General features: G+C 42.1%; 1 protein-coding gene and 1 pseudogene across 2 annotated transcripts in view; one reads left to right on the top strand and one right to left on the bottom strand.

Annotated features, from left to right (window-relative positions):
• The window catches only part of LOC147033509 (E3 ubiquitin-protein ligase TRIM7-like), a 1095521-nt gene that overhangs the window by 126525 nt on the left and 942791 nt on the right, over positions 1–26205 (top strand). The window lies entirely within an intron of this gene.
• Positions 1–26205, bottom strand: part of LOC147033529 (zinc-binding protein A33-like) — a 276088-nt pseudogene that overhangs the window by 224677 nt on the left and 25206 nt on the right. Inside the window, exon 2 of the transcript XR_015051391.1 lies at positions 22840–23502. The product of XR_015051391.1 is annotated as a zinc-binding protein A33-like (transcript). The remainder of the gene's footprint in view (positions 1–22839; positions 23503–26205) is intronic.

Below are 26205 nucleotides of genomic sequence, written 5' to 3'. Positions count from 1 at the left end.
ATTGATGAATCTCCATGCCCACAAACTCATTGATGAATCTTCATGCCGACAAACTCATTGATGAATCTCCATGCCTACAAACTCATTGTGAAACTCCCTGCCTTCAAACTCATGGATGAATCTCCCTGCCTAAAAACTCATTGATGAATCGCCCTGCCTACAAAGTCATTGATGAATCTCCCTGCCTACAAATTCATTGATGAATCTCCATGCCTTCAAACTCATTGAGGAATCTCCCTGACGACAAGCTCATTGATGAATCTCCATGCATACAAACTCATTGATGAATCTCCCTGCCTTAAAACTCATTGATGAATCTCCATCCCCACAAACTCATTGATGAATCTCCATGCCTCCAAACTCATTGTGAATCTCCCTGCCCTCAAACTCATTGATGAATCTCCATGCCCACAAACTCATTGATGAATCTTCATGCCAACAAATTCAATGATGAATCTCCCTGCCCACAAATTCATTGATGAATCTCCATGCCTTCAAACTCATTGAGGAATCTCCCTGAGGACAAACTCATTGAGGAATCTCCCTGACGACAAACTCATTGATCAATCTCCCTGCAAACAAACTCATTGATCAATCTCCCTGCCTTCAAACTCATTGATGAATCTCCATGCCTACAAACTCATTGTGAATCTCCCTGCCTTCAAACTCATTGATGAATCTTCCTGCCTACAAACTCATGGATGAATCTCCCTGCCTAAAAACTCATTGATGAATCTCCCTGCCTACAAACTCATTGATGAATCTCCCTGCCTACAAATTCATTGATGAATCTCCATGCCTTCAAACTCATTGAGGAATCTCCCTGAGGACAAAATCATTGACGAATCTCACTGACGACAAACTCATTGACGAATCTCCCTGCCGACAAACTCTTTGATGAATCTCTCGGCCGACAAAGTCATTGATGAATCTCCATGCCTACAAACTCATTGTGAATATCCCTGACTTCAAACTCATTGATGAATCTCCATGCCAACAAACTCATTGTGAATATCCCTGACTTCAAGCTCATTGATGAATATCCATGCCCACAAACTCATTGATGAATCTCCATGCCTTCAAGCTCATTGAGGAATCTCCCTGAGGAGAAACTCATTGACGAATCTCCCTGCCTTCAAACTCATTGATGAATCTCCATGCCTACAAATTCCATGATGAATCTCCCTGCCCACAAATTCATTGATGAATCTCCATGCCTTCAAACTCATTGAGGAATCTCCCTGAGGACAAACTCATTGATGAATCTCTCTGCTCACAAAGTCAATGATGAATCTCTCTGCCTACAAATTCAATGATGAATCTCCCTGCCCACAAATTCATTGATGAATCTCCATGCCTTCAAACTCATTGAGGAATCTCCCTGACGACAAACTCATTGATGAATCTCCCTGCAAACAAACTCATTCATGAATCTTCCTGCCTTCAAAATCATTGATGAATCCCCCTGCCTACAAACTCATTGATGAATCTCCCTGCCCACAAACTCATTGATGAATCTCGCTGCCCACAAATTCATTGATGAATCTCCATGCCTTCAAACTCATTGAGGAATCTCCCTGCAAACAAACTCATTGATGAATCTTCCTGCCTTCAAAATCATTGATGAATCCCCCTGCCTACAAACTCAATGATGAATCTCCCTGCCCACAAACTCATTGATGAATCTCGCTGCCCACAAATTCAATGATGAATCTCCATGCCTTCAAGCTCATTGAGGAATCTCCCTGAGGAGAAACTCATTGAAGAATCTCCCTGCCTTCAAACTCATTGATGAATCTCCCTGCCGACAAACTCATTGATGAATCTCTCGGCCAACAAACTCATTCTGAATCTCCCTGCCTTCAAACTCATTGATGAATCTCCATGCATACAAACTCATTGATGAATCTCCCTGCCTTCAAACTCATTGATGAATCTCCATCCCCACAAACTCATTGATGAATCTCCATGCCTCCAAACTCATTGTGAATCTCCCTGCCCTCAAACTCATTGATGAATCTCCATGCCCACAAACTCATTGATGAATCTTCATGCCGACAAATTCAATGATGAATCTCCCTGCCCACAAATTCATTGATGAATCTCCATGCCTTCAAACTCATTGAGGAATCTCCCTGACGACAAACTCATTGATGAATCTCCCTGCAAACAAACTCATTGATGAATCTTCCTGCCTTCAAAATCATTGATGAATCCCACTGCCTACAAACTCATTCATGAATCTCCCTGTCCACAAACTCATTGATGAATCTCGCTGCCCACAAATTCATTGATGAATCTCCATGCCTTCAAGCTCATTGAGGAATCTCCCTGAGGAGAAACTCATTGATGAATCTCCCTGCCTTCAAACTCATTGATGAATCTCCCTGCCGACAAACTCATTGATGAATCTCTCGGCCGACAAAGTCATTGCTGAATCTCCATGCCTACAAACTCATTGTGAATCTCCTTGCATTCAAACTCATTGATGAATCTCCATGCATACAAACTCATTGATGAATCTCCCTGCCGACAAACTCATTGATGAATCTCCATGCCTACAAACTCATTGTGAATCTCCCTGCCTTCAAACTCATTGATGAATCTTCCTGCCTACAAACTCATGGATGAATCTCCCTGCCTAAAAACTCATTGATGAATCGCCCTGCCTACAAACTCATTGATGAATCTCCCTGCCTACAAATTCATTGATGAATCCCCATGCCTTCAAACTCATTGAGGAATCTCCCTGATGACAAACTCATTGAGGAATCTCCCTGACGACAAGCTCATTGATGAATCTCCCTGCGTACAAACTCATTGATGAATCCCCCTGCCTACAAACTCATTGATGAATCTCCATGCCTACAAACTCATTGTGAATCTCCCTGCCCTCAAACTCATTGATGAATCTTCCTGCCTACAAACTCATGGATGAATCTCCCTGCCTAAAAACTCATTGATGAATCGCCCTGCCTACAAACTCATTGATGAATCTCCCTGCCTACAAATTCATTGATGAATCCCCATGCCTTCAAACTCATTGAGGAATCTCCCTGATGACAAACTCATTGAGGAATCTCCCTGACGACAAGCTCATTGATGAATCTCCCTGCGTACAAACTCATTGATGAATCCCCCTGCCTACAAACTCATTGATGAATCCCCCTGCCTACAAACTCATTGATGAATCTACCTGCCTACAAACTCATTGATGAATCTACCTGCCCACAAATTCATTGATGAATCTCCATGCCTTCAAGCTCATTGAGGAATCTCCCTGAGGAGAAACTCATTGACGAATCTCCCTGCCTTCAAACTCATTGACGAATCTCCCTGCCTTCAAACTCATTGATGAATCTCCATGCCTTCAAACTCATTGAGGAATCTCCCTGACGAAAAACTCATTGATGAATCTCCCTGCAAACAAACTCATTGATGAATCTTCCTGCCTTCAAACTCATTGATGAATCTCCCTGCCCACAAACTCATTGATGAATCTCGCTGCCCACAAGTTCATTGATGAATCTCCATGCCTTCAAGCTCATTGAGGAATCTCCCTGCCGACAAACTCATTGATGAATCTCTCGGCCGACAAAGTCATTGCTGAATCTCCATGCCTACAAACTCATTGTGAATCTCCCTGCATTCAAACTCATTGATGAATCTCCATGCATACAAACTCATTGATGAATCTCCCTGCCTTCAAACTCATTGATGAATCTCCATCCCCACAAACTCATTGATGAATCTCCATGCCTCCAAACTCATTGTGAATCTCCCTGCCCTCAAACTCATTGATGAATCTCCATGCCCACAAACTCATTGATGAATCTTCATGCCGACAAACTCATTGATGAATCTCCATGCCTACAAACTCATTGTGAAACTCCCTGCCTTCAAACTCATTGATGAATCTTCCTGCCTACAAACTCAAGGATGAATCTCCCTGCCGAAAAACTCATTGATGAATCGCCCTGCCTACAAAGTCATTGATGAATCTCCCTGCCTACAAATTCATTGATGAATCTCCATGCCTTCAAACTCATTGAGGAATCTCCCTGATGACAAACTCATTGAGGAATCTCCCTGACAACAAGCTCATTGATGAATCTCCATGCATACAAACTCATTGATGAATCTCCCTGCCTTAAAACTCATTGATGAATCTCCATCCCCACAAACTCATTGATGAATCTCCATGCCTCCAAACTCATTGTGAATCTCCCTGCCCTCAAACTCATTGATGAATCTCCATGCCCACAAACTCATTGATGAATCTTCATGCCGACAAACTCATTGATGAATCTCCATGCCTACAAACTCATTGTGAAACTCCCTGCCTTCAAACTCATGGATGAATCTCCCTGCCTAAAAACTCATTGATGAATCGCCCTGCCTACAAAGTCATTGATGAATCTCCCTGCCTACAAATTCATTGATGAATCTCCATGCCTTCAAACTCATTGAGGAATCTCCCTGACGACAAGCTCATTGATGAATCTCCATGCATACAAACTCATTGATGAATCTCCCTGCCTTAAAACTCATTGATGAATCTCCATCCCCACAAACTCATTGATGAATCTCCATGCCTCCAAACTCATTGTGAATCTCCCTGCCCTCAAACTCATTGATGAATCTCCATGCCCACAAACTCATTGATGAATCTTCATGCCAACAAATTCAATGATGAATCTCCCTGCCCACAAATTCATTGATGAATCTCCATGCCTTCAAACTCATTGAGGAATCTCCCTGAGGACAAACTCATTGAGGAATCTCCCTGACGACAAACTCATTGATCAATCTCCCTGCAAACAAACTCATTGATCAATCTCCCTGCCTTCAAACTCATTGATGAATCTCCATGCCTACAAACTCATTGTGAATCTCCCTGCCTTCAAACTCATTGATGAATCTTCCTGCCTACAAACTCATGGATGAATCTCCCTGCCTAAAAACTCATTGATGAATCTCCCTGCCTACAAACTCATTGATGAATCTCCCTGCCTACAAATTCATTGATGAATCTCCATGCCTTCAAACTCATTGAGGAATCTCCCTGAGGACAAAATCATTGACGAATCTCACTGATGACAAACTCATTGACGAATCTCCCTGCCAACAAACTCATTGATGAATCTCCCAGACGACAAACTCTTTGATGAATCTCTCGGCCGACAAAGTCATTGATGAATCTCCATGCCTACAAACTCATTGTGAATATCCCTGACTTCAAACTCATTGATGAATCTCCATGCCAACAAACTCATTGATGAATCGCCCTGCCTACAAAGTCATTGATGAATCTCCCTGCCTACAAATTCATTGATGAATCTCCATGCCTTCAAACTCATTGAGGAATCTCCCTGATGACAAACTCATTGAGGAATCTCCCTGACAACAAGCTCATTGATGAATCTCCATGCATACAAACTCATTGATGAATCTCCCTGCCTTAAAACTCATTGATGAATCTCCATCCCCACAAACTCATTGATGAATCTCCATGCCTCCAAACTCATTGTGAATCTCCCTGCCCTCAAACTCATTGATGAATCTCCATGCCCACAAACTCATTGATGAATCTTCATGCCGACAAACTCATTGATGAATCTCCATGCCTACAAACTCATTGTGAAACTCCCTGCCTTCAAACTCATGGATGAATCTCCCTGCCTAAAAACTCATTGATGAATCGCCCTGCCTACAAAGTCATTGATGAATCTCCCTGCCTACAAATTCATTGATGAATCTCCATGCCTTCAAACTCATTGAGGAATCTCCCTGACGACAAGCTCATTGATGAATCTCCATGCATACAAACTCATTGATGAATCTCCCTGCCTTAAAACTCATTGATGAATCTCCATCCCCACAAACTCATTGATGAATCTCCATGCCTCCAAACTCATTGTGAATCTCCCTGCCCTCAAACTCATTGATGAATCTCCATGCCCACAAACTCATTGATGAATCTTCATGCCAACAAATTCAATGATGAATCTCCCTGCCCACAAATTCATTGATGAATCTCCATGCCTTCAAACTCATTGAGGAATCTCCCTGAGGACAAACTCATTGAGGAATCTCCCTGACGACAAACTCATTGATCAATCTCCCTGCAAACAAACTCATTGATCAATCTCCCTGCCTTCAAACTCATTGATGAATCTCCATGCCTACAAACTCATTGTGAATCTCCCTGCCTTCAAACTCATTGATGAATCTTCCTGCCTACAAACTCATGGATGAATCTCCCTGCCTAAAAACTCATTGATGAATCTCCCTGCCTACAAACTCATTGATGAATCTCCCTGCCTACAAATTCATTGATGAATCTCCATGCCTTCAAACTCATTGAGGAATCTCCCTGAGGACAAAATCATTGACGAATCTCACTGATGACAAACTCATTGACGAATCTCCCTGCCAACAAACTCATTGATGAATCTCCCAGACGACAAACTCTTTGATGAATCTCTCGGCCGACAAAGTCATTGATGAATCTCCATGCCTACAAACTCATTGTGAATATCCCTGACTTCAAACTCATTGATGAATCTCCATGCCAACAAACTCATTGTGAATATCCCTGACTTCAAGCTCATTGATGAATATCCATGCCCACAAACTCATTGATGAATCTCCATGCCTTCAAGCTCATTGAGGAATCTCCCTGAGGAGAAACTCATTGACGAATCTCCCTGCCTTCAAACTCATTGATGAATCTCCATGCCTACAAATTCCATGATGAATCTCCCTGCCCACAAATTCATTGATGAATCTCCATGCCTTCAAACTCATTGAGGAATCTCCCTGAGGACAAACTCATTGATGAATCTCTCTGCTCACAAAGTCAATGATGAATCTCTCTGCCTACAAATTCAATGATGAATCTCCCTGCCCACAAATTCATTGATGAATCTCCATGCCTTCAAACTCATTGAGGAATCTCCCTGACGACAAACTCATTGATGAATCTCCCTGCAAACAAACTCATTCATGAATCTTCCTGCCTTCAAAATCATTGATGAATCCCCCTGCCTACAAACTCATTGATGAATCTCCCTGCCCACAAACTCATTGATGAATCTCGCTGCCCACAAATTCATTGATGAATCTCCATGCCTTCAAACTCATTGAGGAATCTCCCTGCAAACAAACTCATTGATGAATCTTCCTGCCTTCAAAATCATTGATGAATCCCCCTGCCTACAAACTCAATGATGAATCTCCCTGCCCACAAACTCATTGATGAATCTCGCTGCCCACAAATTCAATGATGAATCTCCATGCCTTCAAGCTCATTGAGGAATCTCCCTGAGGAGAAACTCATTGAAGAATCTCCCTGCCTTCAAACTCATTGATGAATCTCCCTGCCGACAAACTCATTGATGAATCTCTCGGCCAACAAACTCATTCTGAATCTCCCTGCCTTCAAACTCATTGATGAATCTCCATGCATACAAACTCATTGATGAATCTCCCTGCCTTCAAACTCATTGATGAATCTCCATCCCCACAAACTCATTGATGAATCTCCATGCCTCCAAACTCATTGTGAATCTCCCTGCCCTCAAACTCATTGATGAATCTCCATGCCCACAAACTCATTGATGAATCTTCATGCCGACAAATTCAATGATGAATCTCCCTGCCCACAAATTCATTGATGAATCTCCATGCCTTCAAACTCATTGAGGAATCTCCCTGAGGACAAACTCATTGAGGAATCTCCCTGACGACAAACTCATTGATGAATCTCCCTGCCTTCAAACTCATTGATGAATCTCCATGCCTACAAACTCATTGTGAATCTCCCAGCCTTCAAACTCATTGATGAATCTTCCTGCCTACAAACTTATGGATGAATCCCCTGCCTAAAAACTCATTGATGAATCGCCCTGCCTACAAACTCATTGATGAATCTCCCTGCCTACAAATTCAATGATGAATCTCCATGCCTTCAAGCTCATTGAGGAATCTCCCTGAGGAGAAACTCATTGACGAATCTCCCTGCCTTCAAACTCATTGATGAATCTCCCTGCCGACAAACTCATTGATGAATCTCTCAGCCAACAAACTCATTCTGAATCTCCCTGCCTTCAAACTCATTGATGAATCTCCATGCATACAAACTCATTGATGAATCTCCCTGCCTTCAAACTCATTGATGAATCTCCATCCCCACAAACTCATTGATGAATCTCCATGCCTCCAAACTCATTGTGAATCTCCCTGCCCTCAAACTCATTGATGAATCTCCATGCCCACAAACTCATTGATGAATCTTCATGCCGACAAATTCAATGATGAATCTCCCTGCCCACAAATTCATTGATGAATCTCCATGCCTTCAAACTCATTGAGGAATCTCCCTGAGGACAAACTCATTGAGGAATCTCCCTGACGACAAACTCATTGATGAATCTCCCTGCCTTCAAACTCATTGATGAATCTTCCTGCCTACAAACTTATGGATGAATCTCCCTGCCTAAAAACTCATTGATGAATCGCCCTGCCTACAAACTCATTGATGAATCTCTCTGCCTACAAATTCATTGATGAATCTCCATGCCTTCAAACTCATTGAGGAATCTCCCTGATGAAAAACTCATTGAGGAATCTCCCTGACGACAAGCTCATTGATGAATCTCCCTGTGTACAAACTCATTGATGAATCTCCATGCCCACAAACTCATTGATGAATCTCCATGCCTACAAATTCCATGATGAATCTCTCTGCCTACAAATTCAATGATGAATCTCCCTGCCCACAAATTCATTGAGGAATCTCCCTGACGACAAACTCATTGATGAATCTCCCTGCAAACAAACTCATTCATGAATGTTCCTGCCTTCAAAATCATTGATGAATCCCCCTGCCTACAAACTCATTGATGAATCTCCCTGCCCACAAACTCATTGATGAATCTCGCTGCCCACAAATTCATTGATGAATCTCCATGCCTTCAAGCTCATTGAGGAATCTCCCTGAGGAGAAACTCATTGACGAATCTCCCTGCCTTCAAACTCATTGATGAATCTCCCTGCCGACAAATCATTGATGAATCTCTCGGCCGACAAAGTCATTGCTGAATCTCCATGCCTACAAACTCATTGTGAATCTCCCTGCATTCAAACTCATTGATGAATCTCCATGCATACAAACTCATTGATGAATCTCCCTGCCTTCAAACTCATTGATGAATCTCCATCCCCACAAACTCATTGATGAATCTCCATGCCTCCAAACTCATTGCGAATCTCCCTGCCCTCAAACTCCTTGATGAATCTCCATGCCCACAAACTCATTGATGAATCTTCATGCCGACAAATTCAATGATGAATCTCCCTGCCCACAAATTCATTGAGGAATCTCCCTGACGACAAACTCATTGATGAATCTCCCTGCAAACAAACTCATTGATGAATCTCCCTGCCTTCAAACTCATTGATGAATCTCCATGCCTACAAACTCATTGTGAATCTCCCTGCCTTCAAACTCATTGATGAATCTCCATGCCTTCAAACTCATTGAGGAATCTCCCTGAGGACAAACTCATTGAGGAATCTCCCTGACGACAAACTCATTGATGAATCTCCCTGCAAACAAACTCATTGATGAATCTCCCTGCCTTCAAACTCATTGATGAATCTCCATGCCTACAAACTCATTGTGAATCTCCCTGCCTTCAAACTCATTGATGAATCTTCCTGCCTTCAAACTCATGGATGAATCTTCCTGCCTACAAACTCATGGATGAATCTCCCTGCCTAAAAACTCATTGATGAATCTCCCTGCCTACAAACTCATTGATGAATCTCCCTGCCTACAAATTCATTGATGAATCTCCATGCCTTCAAACTCATTGAGGAATCTCCCTGATGACAAACTCATTGAGGAATCTCCCTGACGACAAGCTCATTGATGAATCTCCCTGCCCACAAACTCATTGATGAATCTCCATGCCTACAAATTCCATGATGAATCTCCCTGCCCACAAATTCATTGATGAATCTCCATGCCTTCAAACTCATTGAGGAATCTCCCTGAGGACAAACTCATTGATGAATCTCTCTGCTCACAAAGTCAATGATGAATCTCTCTGCCTACAAATTCAATGATGAATCTCCCTGCCCACAAATTCATTGATGAATCTCCATGCCTTCAAACTCATTGAGGAATCTCCCTGACGACAAACTCATTGATGAATCTCCCTGCAAACAAACTCATTCATGAATCTTCCTGCCTTCAAAATCATTGATGAATCCCCCTGCCTACAAACTCATTGATGAATCTCCCTGCCCACAAACTCATTGATGAATCTCGCTGCCCACAAATTCATTGATGAATCTCCATGCCTTCAAGCTCATTGAGGAATCTCCCTGAGGAGAAACTCATTGACGAATCTCCCTCCCTTCAAACTCATTGATGAATCTCCCTGCCGACAAACTCATTGATGAATATCTCGGCCGACAAAGTCATTGCTGAATCTCCATGCCTACAAACTCATTGTGAATCTCCCTGCATTCAAACTCATTGATGAATCTCCATGCATACAAACTCATTGATGAATCTCCCTGCCTTCAAACTCATTGATGAATCTCCATCCCCACAAACTCATTGATGAATCTCCATGCCCACAAACTCATTGATGAATCTTCATGCCGACAAATTCAATGATGAATCTCCCTGCCCACAAATTCATTGATGAATCTCCATGCCTTCAAACTCATTGAGGAATCTCCCTGAGGACAAACTCATTGAGGAATCTCCCTGACGACAAACTCATTGATGAATCTCCCTGCCTTCAAACTCATTGATGAATCTCCATGCCTACAAACTCATTGTGAATCTCCCTGCCTTCAAACTCATTGATGAATCTTCCTGCCTACAAACTTATGGATGAATCTCCCTGCCTAAAAACTCATTGATGAATCGCCCTGCCTACAAACTCATTGATGAATCTCCCTGCCTACAAATTCAATGATGAATCTCCATGCCTTCAAGCTCATTGAGGAATCTCCCTGAGGAGAAACTCATTGACGAATCTCCCTGCCTTCAAACTCATTGATGAATCTCCCTGCCGACAAACTCATTGATGAATCTCTCAGCCAACAAACTCATTCTGAATCTCCCTGCCTTCAAACTCATTGATGAATCTCCATGCATACAAACTCATTGATGAATCTCCCTGCCTTCAAACTCATTGATGAATCTCCATCCCCACAAACTCATTGATGAATCTCCATGCCTCCAAACTCATTGTGAATCTCCCTGCCCTCAAACTCCTTGATGAATCTCCATGCCCACAAACTCATTGATGAATCTTCATGCCGACAAATTCAATGATGAATCTCCCTGCCCACAAATTCATTGATGAATCTCCATGCTTTCAAACTCATTGAGGAATCTCCCTGAGGACAAACTCATTGAGGAATCTCCATGACGACAAACTCATTGATGAATCTCCCTGCCTTCAAACTCATTGATGAATCTCCATGCCTACAAACTCATTGTGAATCTCCCTGCCTTCAAACTCATTGATGAATCTTCCTGCCTACAAACTTATGGATGAATCTCCCTGCCTAAAAACTCATTGATGAATCGCCCTGCCTACAAACTCATTGATGAATCTCTCTGCCTACAAATTCATTGATGAATCTCCATGCCTTCAAACTCATTGAGGAATCTCCCTGATGAAAAACTCATTGAGGAATCTCCCTGACGACAAGCTCATTGATGAATCTCCCTGTGTACAAACTCATTGATGAATCTCCATGCCCACAAACTCATTGATGAATCCCCATGCCTACAAATTCCATGATGAATCTCTCTGCCTACAAATTCAATGATGAATCTCCCTGCCCACAAATTCATTGAGGAATCTCCCTGACGACAAACTCATTGATGAATCTCCCTGCAAACAAACTCATTCATGAATCTTCCTGCCTTCAAAATCATTGATGAATCCCCCTGCCTACAAACTCATTGATGAATCTCCCTGCCCACAAACTCATTGATGAATCTCGCTGCCCACAAATTCATTGATGAATCTCCATGCCTTCAAGCTCATTGAGGAATCTCCCTGAGGAGAAACTCATTGACGAATCTCCCTGCCTTCAAACTCATTGATGAATCTCCCTGCCGACAAATCATTGATGAATCTCTCGGCCGACAAAGTCATTGCTGAATCTCCATGCCTACAAACTCATTGTGAATCTCCCTGCATTCAAACTCATTGATGAATCTCCATGCATACAAACTCATTGATGAATCTCCCTGCCTTCAAACTCATTGATGAATCTCCATCCCCACAAAGTCATTGATGAATCTCCATGCCTCCAAACTCATTGTGAATCTCCCTGCCCTCAAACTCCTTGATGAATCTCCATGCCCACAAACTCATTGATGAATCTTCATGCCGACAAATTCAATGATGAATCTCCCTGCCCACAAATTAATTGAGGAATCTCCCTGACGACAAACTCATTGATGAATCTCCCTGCAAACAAACTCATTGATGAATCTCCCTGCCTTCAAACTCATTGATGAATCTCCATGCCCACAAACTCATTGATGAATCTTCATGCCGACAAATTCAATGATGAATCTCCCTGCTCACAAACTCGTTGATGAATCTCCCTGCCTACAAATTCATTGATGAATCTCCATGCCTTCAAACTCATTGAGGAATCTCCCTGATGACAAACTCATTGAGGAATCTCCCTGACGACAAGCTCATTGATGAATCTCCCTGCATACAAACTCATTGATGAATCTCCATGCCCACAAACTCATTGATGAATCTCCATGCCTACAAATTCCATGATGAATCTCCCTGCCCACAAATTCATTGATGAATCTCCATGCCTTCAAACTCATTGAGGAATCTCCCTGAGGACAAACTCATTGATGAATCTCTCTGCTCACAAAGTCAATGATGAATCTCTCTGCCTACAAATTCAATGATGAATCTCCCTGCCCACAAATTCATTGATGAATCTCCATGCCTTCAAACTCATTGAGGAATCTCCCTGACGACAAACTCATTGATGAATCTCCCTGCAAACAAACTCATTCATGAATCTTCCTGCCTTCAAAATCATTGATGAATCCCCCTGCCTACAAACTCATTGATGAATCTCCCTGCCCACAAACTCATTGATGAATCTCGCTGCCCACAAATTCATTGATGAATCTCCATGCCTTCAAGCTCATTGAGGAATCTCCCTGAGGAGAAACTCATTGACGAATCTCCCTCCCTTCAAACTCATTGATGAATCTCCCTGCCGACAAACTCATTGATGAATATCTCGGCCGACAAAGTCATTGCTGAATCTCCATGCCTACAAACTCATTGTGAATCTCCCTGCATTCAAACTCATTGATGAATCTCCATGCATACAAACTCATTGATGAATCTCCCTGCCTTCAAACTCATTGATGAATCTCCATCCCCACAAACTCATTGATGAATCTCCATGCCTCCAAACTCATTGTGAATCTCCCTGCCCTCAAACCCCTTGATGAATCTCCATGCCCACAAACTCATTGATGAATCTTCATGCCGAAAAATTCAATGATGAATCTCCCTGCCCACAAATTCATTGATGAATCTCCATGCCTTCAAACTCATTGAGGAATCTCCCTGAGGACAAACTCATTGAGGAATCTCCGTGACGACAAACTCATTGATGAATCTCCCTGCAAACAAACTCATTGATGAATCTCTCTGCCTACAAACTCATTGTGAATCTCCCTGCCTTCAAACTCATTGATGAATCTCCCTGCCTACAAACTCAGAGATGAATCTCGCTGCCCACAAATTCATTGATGAATCTTCATGCCTTCAAACTCATTGATAAATCTCCCTGCCGAAAAATTCATTGATGAATCTCCCTGCCTAAAAATTCATTGATTAATCTCCATGCCTTCAAACTCATTGAGTAATCTCCCTGACGACAAACACATTGATGAATCCCCCTGCCTACAAACTCATTGATGAATCTCCCTGCCCACAAACTCATTGATGAATCTCGCTGCCCACAAATTCATTGATGAATCTCCATGCCTTCAAACTGATTGAGGAATCTCCCTGAGAACAAACTCATTGACGAATCTCCCTGACGACAAACTCATTGACGAATCTCCCTGCCGACAAACTCATTGGTGAATCTCTCGGCTGACAAATTCATTGCTGAATCTCCATGCCTACAAACTCATTGTGAATCGCCCTGCCTTCAAAACTCATTGATGAATCTCCATGCATACAAACTCATTGATGAATCAAAAGGCCTACAAATTCAATGATGAATCTCTCTGCCTACAAACTCAAAGATGAATCTCCCTGCCAACAAACTCATAGATGAATCTCCCTGCTTTCAAACTCATTGATGAATCTCCATCCCCACAAACTCATTGATGAATCTCCGTGCCCACAAACTCATTGATGAATCTCCCTGCCCACAAATTCATTGATGAATCTCCATGCCTTCAAACTCATTGAGGAATCTCCCTGAGGACAAACTCATTGAGGAATCTCCCTGACGACAAACTCATTGATGAATCTCCATGCCCACAAACTCATTGATGAATCTCCATGCCCACAAACTCATTGATGAATCTCCATGCCCACAAACTCATTGATGAATCTCCATGCCCACAAACTCATTGATGAATCTCCATGCCCACAAATTCATTGATGAATCTCCATGCCTTCAAACTCATTTATGAATCTCCCTGACAACAAACTCATTGATGAATCTCCATGCCCACAAACTCATTGATGAATCTCCATGCCCACAAACTCATTGATGAATCTCCATGCCCACAAATTCATTGATGAATCTCCATGCCTACAAACTCATGGATGAATCTCCCTGCCTAAAAACTCATTGATGAATCTCCCTGCCTACAAATTCATTGATGAATCTCCATGCTTTCAAACTCATTGAGGAATCTCCCTGATGACAAACTCATTGAGGAATCTCCCTGACGACAAGCTCATTGATGAATCTCCCTGCGTACAAACTCATTGATGAATCTCCATGCCCACAAACTCATTGATGAATCTCCATGCCTACAAATTCCATGATGAATCTCCCTGCCCACAAATTCATTGATGAATCTCCATGCCTTCCAACTCATTGAGGAATCTCCCTGAGGACAAACTCATTGATGAACCTCTCTGCTCACAAAGTCAATGATGAATCTCTCTGCCTACAAATTCAATGATGAATCTCCCTGCCCACAAATTCATTGATGAATCTCCATGCCTTCAAACTCATTGAGGAATCTCCCTGACAACAAACTCATTGATGAATCTCCCTGACAACAAACTCATTGATGTATCTCCCTGCAAACAAACACATTCATGAATCTTCCTGCATTCAAACTCATTGATGAATCTCCATGCATACAAACTCATTGATGAATCTCCCTGCCTTCAAACTCATTGATGAATCTCCATCCCCACAAACTCATTGATGAATCTCCATTCCTCCAAACTCATTGTGAATCTCCCTGCCCTCCAACTCATTGATGAATCTCCATGCCCACAAACTCATTGATGAATCTTCATGCCGACAAATTCAATGATGAATCTCCCTGCCCACAAATTCATTGATGAATCTCCATGCCTTCAAACTCATTGAGGAATCTCCCTGAGGACAAACTCATTGAGGAATCTCCCTGACGACAAACTCGTTGATGAATCTCTCTGCAAACAAACTCATTGATGAATCTCCCTGCCTTCAAACTCATTGATGAATCTCCATGCCTACAAACTCATTGTGAATCTCCCTGCCTTCAAACTCATTGATGAATCTTCCTGCCTACAAACTCATGGATGAATCTCCCTGCTTAAAAACTCATTGATGAATCTCCCTGCCTACAAACTCATTGATGAATCTCCCTGCCTACAAATTAATTGATGAATCTCCATGCCTTCAAACTCATTGTGAATCTCCCAGACGACAAACTCTTTGATGAATCTCTCGGGCGACAAAGTCATTGATGAATCTCCATGCCTACAAACTCATTGTGAATATCCCTGACTTCAAGCTCATTGATGAATATCCATGCCCACAAACTCATTGATGAATCTCCATGCCCACAAACTCATTGCTGAATCTCCATGCCCACAAACTCATTGATGAATCTCCATGCTCACAAATTCATTGATGAATCTCCATGCCTTCAAACTCATTGAGGAATCTCCCTGAGGACAAACTCATTGATGAATCTCCCTGAGGACAAACTCATTGAGGAATCTCCGTGACGACAAACTCATTGATGAATCTCCCTGCAAACAAACTCATTGATGAATCTCTCTGCCTACAAACTCATTGTGAATCTCCCTGCCTTCAAACTCATTGATGAATCTCTCTGCCTACAAACTCATTGTGAATCTCCCTGCCTTCAAACTCATTGATGAATCTCGCTGCCCACAAATTCATTGATGAATCTCCATGCCTTCAAACTCATTGATGAATCTCCCTGCCGAAAAATTCATTGATTAATCTCCATGCCTTCAAACTCATTGAGTAATCTCCCTGACGACAAACTCATTGATGAATCCCCCTGCCTACAAACTCATTGATGAATCTCCCTGCCCACAAACTCATTGATGAATCTCCATGCCTCCAAACTCATTGTGAATCTCCCTGCCCTCAAACTCATTGATGAATCTCCATGCCTACAAACTCATTGATGAATCTTCATGCCGACAAATTCCATGATGAATCTCCCTGCCCACAAATTCATTGATGAATCTCCATGCCTTCAAACTCATTGAGGAATCTCCCTGAGGACAAACTCATTGATGAATCTCCCTGCTCACAAAGTCAATGATGAATCTCTCTGCCTACAAATTCAATGATGAATCTCCCTGCCCACAAATTCATTGTTGAATCTCCATGCCTTCAAACTCCTTGAGGAATCTCCCTGCAAACAAACTCATTGATGAATCTTCCTGCCTTCAAAATCATTGATGAATCCCCCTGCCTACAAACTCAATGATGAATCTCCCTGCCCACAAACTCATTGATGAATCTCGCTGCCCACAAATTCATTGATGAATCTCCATGCCTTCAAGCTCATTGAGGAATCTCCCTGAGGAGAAACTCATTGACGAATCTCCCTGCCTTCAAACTCATTGATGAATCTCCATGCCTTCAAACTCATTGAGGAAACTCCCTGAAGACAAACTCATTGAGGAATCTCCCTGCGTACAAACTCATTGATGAATCTCCATGCCCACAAACTCATTGATGAATCTCCATGCCTACAAATTCCATGATGAATCTCCCTGCCCACAAATTCATTGATGAATCTCCATGCCTTCAAACTTATTGAGGAATCTCCCTGAGGACAAACTCATTGATGAATCTCCCTGCTCACAAAGTCAATGATGAATCTCTCTGCCTACAAATTCAATGATGAATCTCCCTGCCCACAAATTCATTGATGAATCTCCATGCCTTCAAACTCATTGAGGAATCTCCCTGACGACAAACTCATTGATGAATCTCCCTGCAAACAAACTCATTGATGAATCTTCCTGCCTTCAAAATCATTGATGAATCCCACTGCCTACAAACTCATTCATGAATCTCCCTGTCCACAAACTCATTGATGAATCTCGCTGCCCACAAATTCATTGATGAATCTCCATGCCTTCAAGCTCATTGAGGAATCTCCCTGAGGAGAAACTCATTGATGAATCTCCCTGCCTTCAAACTCATTGATGAATCTCCCTGCCGACAAACTCATTGATGAATCTCTCGGCCGACAAAGTCATTGCTGAATCTCCATGCCTACAAACTCATTGTGAATCTCCTTGCATTCAAACTCATTGATGAATCTCCATGCATACAAACTCATTGATGAATCTCCCTGCCGACAAACTCATTGATGAATCTCCATGCCTACAAACTCATTGTGAATCTCCCTGCCTTCAAACTCATTGATGAATCTTCCTGCCTACAAACTCATGGATGAATCTCCCTGCCTAAAAACTCATTGATGAATCGCCCTGCCTACAAACTCATTGATGAATCTCCCTGCCTACAAATTCATTGATGAATCCCCATGCCTTCAAACTCATTGAGGAATCTCCCTGATGACAAACTCATTGAGGAATCTCCCTGACGACAAGCTCATTGATGAATCTCCCTGCGTACAAACTCATTGATGAATCCCCCTGCCTACAAACTCATTGATGAATCCCCCTGCCTACAAACTCATTGATGAATCCCCCTGCCTACAAACTCATTGATGAATCCCCCTGCCTACAAACTCATTGATGAATCTACCTGCCTACAAACTCATTGATGAATCTACCTGCCCACAAATTCATTGATGAATCTCCATGCCTTCAAGCTCATTGAGGAATCTCCCTGAGGAGAAACTCATTGACGAATCTCCCTGCCTTCAAACTCATTGACGAATCTCCCTGCCTTCAAACTCATTGATGAATCTCCATGCCTTCAAACTCATTGAGGAATCTCCCTGACGAAAAACTCATTGATGAATCTCCCTGCAAACAAACTCATTGATGAATCTTCCTGCCTTCAAACTCATTGATGAATCTCCCTGCCCACAAACTCATTGATGAATCTCGCTGCCCACAAGTTCATTGATGAATCTCCATGCCTTCAAGCTCATTGAGGAATCTCCCTGCCGACAAACTCATTGATGAATCTCTCGGCCGACAAAGTCATTGCTGAATCTCCATGCCTACAAACTCATTGTGAATCTCCCTGCATTCAAACTCATTGATGAATCTCCATGCATACAAACTCATTGATGAATCTCCCTGCCTTCAAACTCATTGATGAATCTCCATCCCCACAAACTTATTGATGAATCTCCATGCCTCCAAACTCATTGTGAATCTCCCTGCCCTCAAACTCATTGATGAATCTCCATGCCCACAAACTCATTGATGAATCTTCATGCCGACAAACTCATTGATGAATCTCCATGCCTACAAACTCATTGTGAAACTCCCTGCCTTCAAACTCATTGATGAATCTTCCTGCCTACAAACTCAAGGATGAATCTCCCTGCCGAAAAACTCATTGATGAATCGCCCTGCCTACAAAGTCATTGATGAATCTCCCTGCCTACAAATTCATTGATGAATCTCCATGCCTTCAAACTCATTGAGGAATCTCCCTGATGACAAACTCATTGAGGAATCTCCCTGACAACAAGCTCATTGATGAATCTCCATGCATACAAACTCATTGATGAATCTCCCTGCCTTAAAACTCATTGATGAATCTCCATCCCCACAAACTCATTGATGAATCTCCATGCCTCCAAACTCATTGTGAATCTCCCTGCCCTCAAACTCATTGATGAATCTCCATGCCCACAAACTCATTGATGAATCTTCATGCCGACAAACTCATTGATGAATCTCCATGCCTACAAACTCATTGTGAAACTCCCTGCCTTCAAACTCATGGATGAATCTCCCTGCCTAAAAACTCATTGATGAATCGCCCTGCCTACAAATTCATTGATGAATCTCCATGCCTTCAAACTCATTGAGGAATCTCCCTGACGACAAGCTCATTGATGAATCTCCATGCATACAAACTCATTGATGAATCTCCCTGCCTTAAAACTCATTGATGAATCTCCATCCCCACAAACTCATTGATGAATCTCCATGCCTCCAAACTCATTGTGAATCTCCCTGCCCTCAAACTCATTGATGAATCTCCATGCCCACAAACTCATTGATGAATCTTCATGCCAACAAATTCAATGATGAATCTCCCTGCCCACAAATTCATTGATGAATCTCCATGCCTTCAAACTCATTGAGGAATCTCCCTGAGGACAAACTCATTGAGGAATCTCCCTGACGACAAACTCATTGATCAATCTCCCTGCAAACAAACTCATTGATCAATCTCCCTGCCTTCAAACTCATTGATGAATCTCCATGCCTACAAACTCATTGTGAATCTCCCTGCCTTCAAACTCATTGATGAATCTTCCTGCCTACAAACTCATGGATGAATCTCCCTGCCTAAAAACTCATTGATGAATCTCCCTGCCTACAAACTCATTGATGAATCTCCCTGCCTACAAATTCATTGATGAATCTCCATGCCTTCAAACTCATTGAGGAATCTCCCTGAGGACAAAATCATTGACGAATCTCACTGACGACAAACTCATTGACGAATCTCCCTGCCAACAAACTCATTGATGAATCTCCCAGACGACAAACTCTTTGATGAATCTCTCGGCCGACAAAGTCATTGATGAATCTCCATGCCTACAAACTCATTGTGAATATCCCTGACTTCAAACTCATTGATGAATCTCCATGCCAACAAACTCATTGTGAATATCCCTGACTTCAAGCTCATTGATGAATATCCATGCCCACAAACTCATTGATGAATCTCCATGCCCACAAACTCATTGATGAATCTCCATGCCACAAACTCATTGATGAATCTCCATGCTCACAAATTCATTGATGAATCTCCATGCTCACAAATTCATTGATGAATCTCCATGCCTTCAAACTCATTGAGGAATCTCCCTGCAAACAAACTCATTGATGAATCTTCCTGCCTTCAAAATCATTGATGAATCCCCCTGCCTACAAACTCAATGATGAATCCCCCTGCCTACAAACTCAATGATGAATCTCCCTGCCCACAAACTCATTGATGAATCTCGCTGCCCACAAATTCATTGATGAATCTCCATGCCTTCAAGCTCATTGAGGAATCTCCCTGAGGAGAAACTCATTGACGAATCTCCCTGCCTTCAAACTCATTGATGAATCTCTCGGCCGACAAAGTCATTGCTGAATCTCCATGCCAACAAACTCATTCTAAATCTCCCTGCCTTCAAACTCATTGATGAATCTCCATGCATACAAACTCATTGATGAATCTCCCTGCCTTCAAACTCATTGATGAATCTCCATCCCCACAAACTCATTGCTGAATCTCCATGCCAACAAACTCATTCTGAATCTCCCTGCCTTCAAACTCATTGATGAATCTCCATGCATACAAACTCATTGATGAATCTCCCTGCCTTCAAACTCATTGATGAATCTCCATTCCCACAAACTCATTGATGAATCTTCATGCCGACAAATTAAATGATGAATCTCCCTGCCCACAAATTCATTGATGAATCTCCATGCCTTCAAACTCATTGAGGAATCTCCCTGAGGACAAACTCATTGATGAATCTCCCTGCAAACAAACTCATTGATGAATCTCCATGCCTACAAACTCATTGTGAATCTCCCTGCCTTCAAACTCATTGATGAATCTTCCTGCCTACAAACTTATGGATGAATCTCCCTGCCTAAAAACTCATTGATGAATCGCCCTGCCTACAAACTCTTTGATGAATCTCCATGCCTTCAAACTCATTGAGGAATCTCCCTGATGACAAACTCATTGAGGAATCTCCCTGACGACAAGCTCATTGATGAATCTCCCTGCGTACAAACTCATTGAGGAATCTCCCTGACGACAAACTCATTGATGAATCTCTTGGCCGACAAAGTCATTGCTGAATCTCCATGCCTTCAAACTCATTGTGAATCTCCCTGCCTTCAAACTCATTGATGAATTTCCATGCATACAAACTCATTGATGAATCTCCCTGACGACAAACTCATTGATGAATCTCTTGGCCGACAAAGTCATTGCTGAATCTCCATGCCTTCAAACTCATTGTGAATCTCCCTGCCTTCAAACTCATTGATGAATTTCCATGCCTACAAATTCAATGATGAATCTCTCTGCCTACAAACTCAGAGATGAAGCTCCCTGCCTTCAAACTCATTGATGAATCTCCCTGCCCTCAAACTCATTGATGAATCTCCATGCCTTCAAACTCATTGATGAATCTCCCTGCCTACAAACTCATTGATGAATCTCCCTGCCTACAAACTCATTGATGAATCTCCCTGCCTACAAACTCATTGATGAATCTCCCTGCCTGCATACTCAATCATGCATCTCCCTGCCGACAAATTCATTGATGAATCTCCCTGAGGACAAACTCATTGACGAATCTCCCTGATGAGAAACTCATTAATGAATGTCCCTGCCTTCAAACTCATTGATGAATCTCCCTGCCGACAAACTAATTGATGAATCTCTCGGCCGACAAACTCATTGATGAATCTCTCGGCCGAAAAACTCATTGTGAATCTCCCTGCCGACAAACTCATTGTGTGTGAACTTTCCTCACAGGAAGTTGTTTTGCATTTATTTGAAAGAACAAAGGCAGTTCTTTCTGACAGTTTTATAATGTCGTTGCAGAACATGACATGACTTCCCTGCATCCTTGTGCTTTATCAAAACACACATTTTCACATTTATGAAAACACCGTGATGATTAATCTTTATTTACCCTTCATTGGTGTTTTAGTTAGAAGACAAAGTAGTTCAGGGCCATGAGCTTTCTTCCTTCTTCCAAAACAAACTTATTTCGGTGGGCTCTGAACCATGATCACATGAATGTAAAATAAATAATTTCACCTTTTTATCAGTTGGTGACCTGAAAAGCTTATTCATTCCATTCACGGTTTGGACAGGTGAATGACCAACAACATCACATGATAAATAATTCTGAGGAGATGCTCATTTGCAGAAATCTCACGATTGTGAGGAATATTCCATGACCACACCATCACAAATGGATAAGTGCTGATCGGAAAGTTACAACAACAAAAAAAATTCAAGCCCATACACAAGCCTCCTCGTTATTAAAAAAAATGGATACAATATAAACAATAACCATTTTTTTACAGATTCACTCACCTTTAGTTCAGTATGAGCAATCTTCACAGCAACAATGTTGTGGTTCTGATGTTGTTCACCCGTGCACATGTCGCACATCAAGCTCCCATCATCCTTACAATAGAGTAGGATTGGCTTTTCATGATCAATGCATCTTAATTCCTCAATCTTAACTCCTGGACCCACCAGTTTGTGCCCTTTCTGTTGATGAGGCTTCAGGTGTTGCACACAGCAGAGGATCCCACAAGGTACACACCTTTTGGCTGCCTCTCTTTTACAAAGCTCACAGTAACTATCAGTGCCCCTTGATTTCACTCCTTCCTTAACTTTCACACCACCATGTTCTGCATCTCGGACCTCAACCCTCAACCCAATCTCCCTCTTTTTCAACTTAAGATTTTCTACTAAGTTAGCAAAGGTCACATTCTTCTTGAGTTTTGGTTTTTGTGGAAAAACCTCACGGCAACTTGGACAAACACAGCCTGTGTCTTCTCCCCTGCTCTCCCAAGATGTCTCGATACACACAAGGCAAAACGAGTGGCCGCATGGCAAAGTAGTTGGCTCATTGTAGAGTTCAAAGCACACTGGGCAGGTGAGTTCATCCAAACTATCTCCAACGTCGGAGGAAGAAGAAGCCATCTCCTTGGCGTCAGAAAAGAGTGTGATGCAGAGTTGAATTGAAGCCTAAAAATAGAGACTGAAAATTAGAAAAACTTGTAGGAATGAAAGACCAAGCATACAGTATTTAAAACATAAAGAACAATTCGGTTTGAAACAATCATTCGGGATATTAATTGAATAACTATAAACTGAAGAAGAAGCCAATCAGAAGGTGCACCCAAAACGCATCCCAAACACAGGTAACAGAACAAAGCACCAGGTTTCTGATGACAATGTACTTGTGTCGACAAACACAGAAAAAGAGATTACAATGTGATTTCATGAGTGCATCATCTGATCTGATCTATCACTGAATGAGAGTTTGAATAAAACAAAGTTCTAAAGCATTGGCTCTTAACCTGGGGGGCGCCCCCCCCCGGGGGACATGAGTAATTTCCAGAGGGGGCACGAGCCCGGAGGAAAAAGTTGGAATTATTTTTGAAATTCTCTTTGCAAGTGTTTGCATCATATCGTGATGAACATAAAGAAACAAAAGTGTCACCGTTTTTCGTTTTCTATTCGCTACTCGGCCTTCCATTTTCTGTGTTAAAATTAATTTTAAAATGTAACATTTATTTAAATATTAAAATTTATATTTTATTTTAATTTCAATATTAAAATGTATATTTTATTTTAATTTTAATAAAAAAATTTTTTTTTTTCGCAGCCTTGCATTACCCATTTCAAACTAAATCATTCGCAATGAGTGCAAAAAAGCGGAAGTATATTAACGAATATATTCGATTTGGATTTGTTTCCCTCCAAAAGGGTGACACAGAGGTACCCCAGTGTGTAATATGCAACAAGACTCTGAGCAATGATGGCATGCGGCCCACATGCTTGGAACGCCACTTGAAGACAATGCATCCTGCTCTAGCTGCCAAACCCAAGCCATTCTTTGAAACAAAAAGGCAGTCCTTGAAGCAAGCTGAGATGGACAGCAGTGGAGCATTTCAGCAACAGACTTCAAAGGTTGTTGATGCTTCCTATGATAAGCTGAAGACTTAAACAGTCGTCTCTTCAAACAGCTGTGTGTGGATATGGATTCTGAACATCAAGCCTTGCTTTTCCACACAAACGTACTGTTGCGGGTCAGAGGGTCGGGTGAGAAGACCACTAGGTGGGGGAAGCTATGTCGATTCCCACCAGACTCCCCGGAATTGTAGGCCAAAGCACACGGATAATTCCGTGACATGGCGGGTCACTTAACCGACCGTAGACGCCAATAACTCAACTGCGTGACCTCATGTCCTCCGTCGATGGGTTAATCGGGTTACCTAATTAATCACGTGGTTTAATTACCGGGGAAACGCCCTCGGTACACCTTGTCCGAACCTAATCACTCTCCCGGACCGGATGCTGTCGAGCGACACTGCCAATTACGTACCAGCTAAAAGGAACAGATCATTGGGAATAAAGTCCCGGCTAAGCTCAGATTCGGACCATGCTGGATCAATGGAAGAAAAGACAAAAACGAGCAGGGAACATTCCTAATGATAATTATTTATTTACAAGCAGGCAGGCCCGTCGCTGGGGGGGGGCATTTGGGTGCAATGCCCCCCATGGCGCATCTGGTGCCCCCCCCCCACTTGTACGCCACCCATTTTTCCCTGTTGCACCCTGTGAACAACTTAGTGTTTAAGGACGAGCACCCACTGTGAACTCCTTGCTGTTTAAGAGTTCACCTGTGTGAACTAAAACCCTTATTCCAGATGTTCAACGTGGTGAATAATAAGGCCTTCTTGGATAAACTGTTCTTTAATAATATCCTTCTTTGAATGGCAGTCAAGAGATAAGTGTGTGCGCTTGCCAGCGCATCTCCAAAAGCAATTGGCAAGACAATACAGTCCAAGCCCACAATATAAAAGATAATAACGCAAGCACCAATGTCAGCAGCCAAGACGACAGACAGCCGCAAGACCTCGTGTCGAATGTCGATGCTGTGGGTGGTTATATATATATATATATATATATATATATATATATATATATATATATATATATATATATATATATATATATATATATATATATATATATATATATATATATATATATATAATATATATATATATATATATATATATATATATATATATATATATATATATATATATATATATATCGTGGATCATTTCGTTTTAAGGATTAGCCAATCAGCGTCTTCGATATGGAGGCCCTATTAAGCAGGTCACCTGATTGGTTGTAAGTTCGGTATAAATGTAATATAGTCATAATATGAATAAGGGTTGGTGTATGCCCCAATTAGAATAGGTGTACCATATCCCTGTGTGTCGTAAGAGGCGACCAGGGTTGCGTCAGGAAGGGCATCCGGCACAAAAACCGATGCCAAATCATTATGCGGACAACAAAACGAATTTCCATACCGGATCGGTCGAGGCCCGGGTTACCAACGACCGCCACCGGTACCGGTGTTCAGCAGGGTACCAGTGGAAATTGTGCTACTGCTGGGAGAAGGAGGAGAAGGAGACGGGGAAGGCGAGTCCGGAGGCAGTGGGAGAGGGGGAAGGGTAGTAGGGTGGAGGTGAGAGTTGGAACTCTGAATGTTGGGACGATGACTGGCAAAGGGTGAGAGTTGGCTGATATTATGGAGAGAAGAAAGGTGGACATACTGTGTGTACAAGAGACCAAGTGGATGGGGAGTAAGGCTAGGAGCATTGGAGGTGGTTTCAAACTGTTCTACCATGGTGTGGATGGGAGGAGAAA

Source organism: Eptatretus burgeri, chromosome 2 (genome assembly GCF_056783735.1).
Source record: "Eptatretus burgeri isolate ZD-2024b chromosome 2, Ebu_testis_v1, whole genome shotgun sequence".
Classification (NCBI taxonomy): Eukaryota; Metazoa; Chordata; class Myxini; order Myxiniformes; family Myxinidae; genus Eptatretus; species Eptatretus burgeri.
This window is presented reverse-complemented; position numbering and strand designations above follow the sequence as displayed.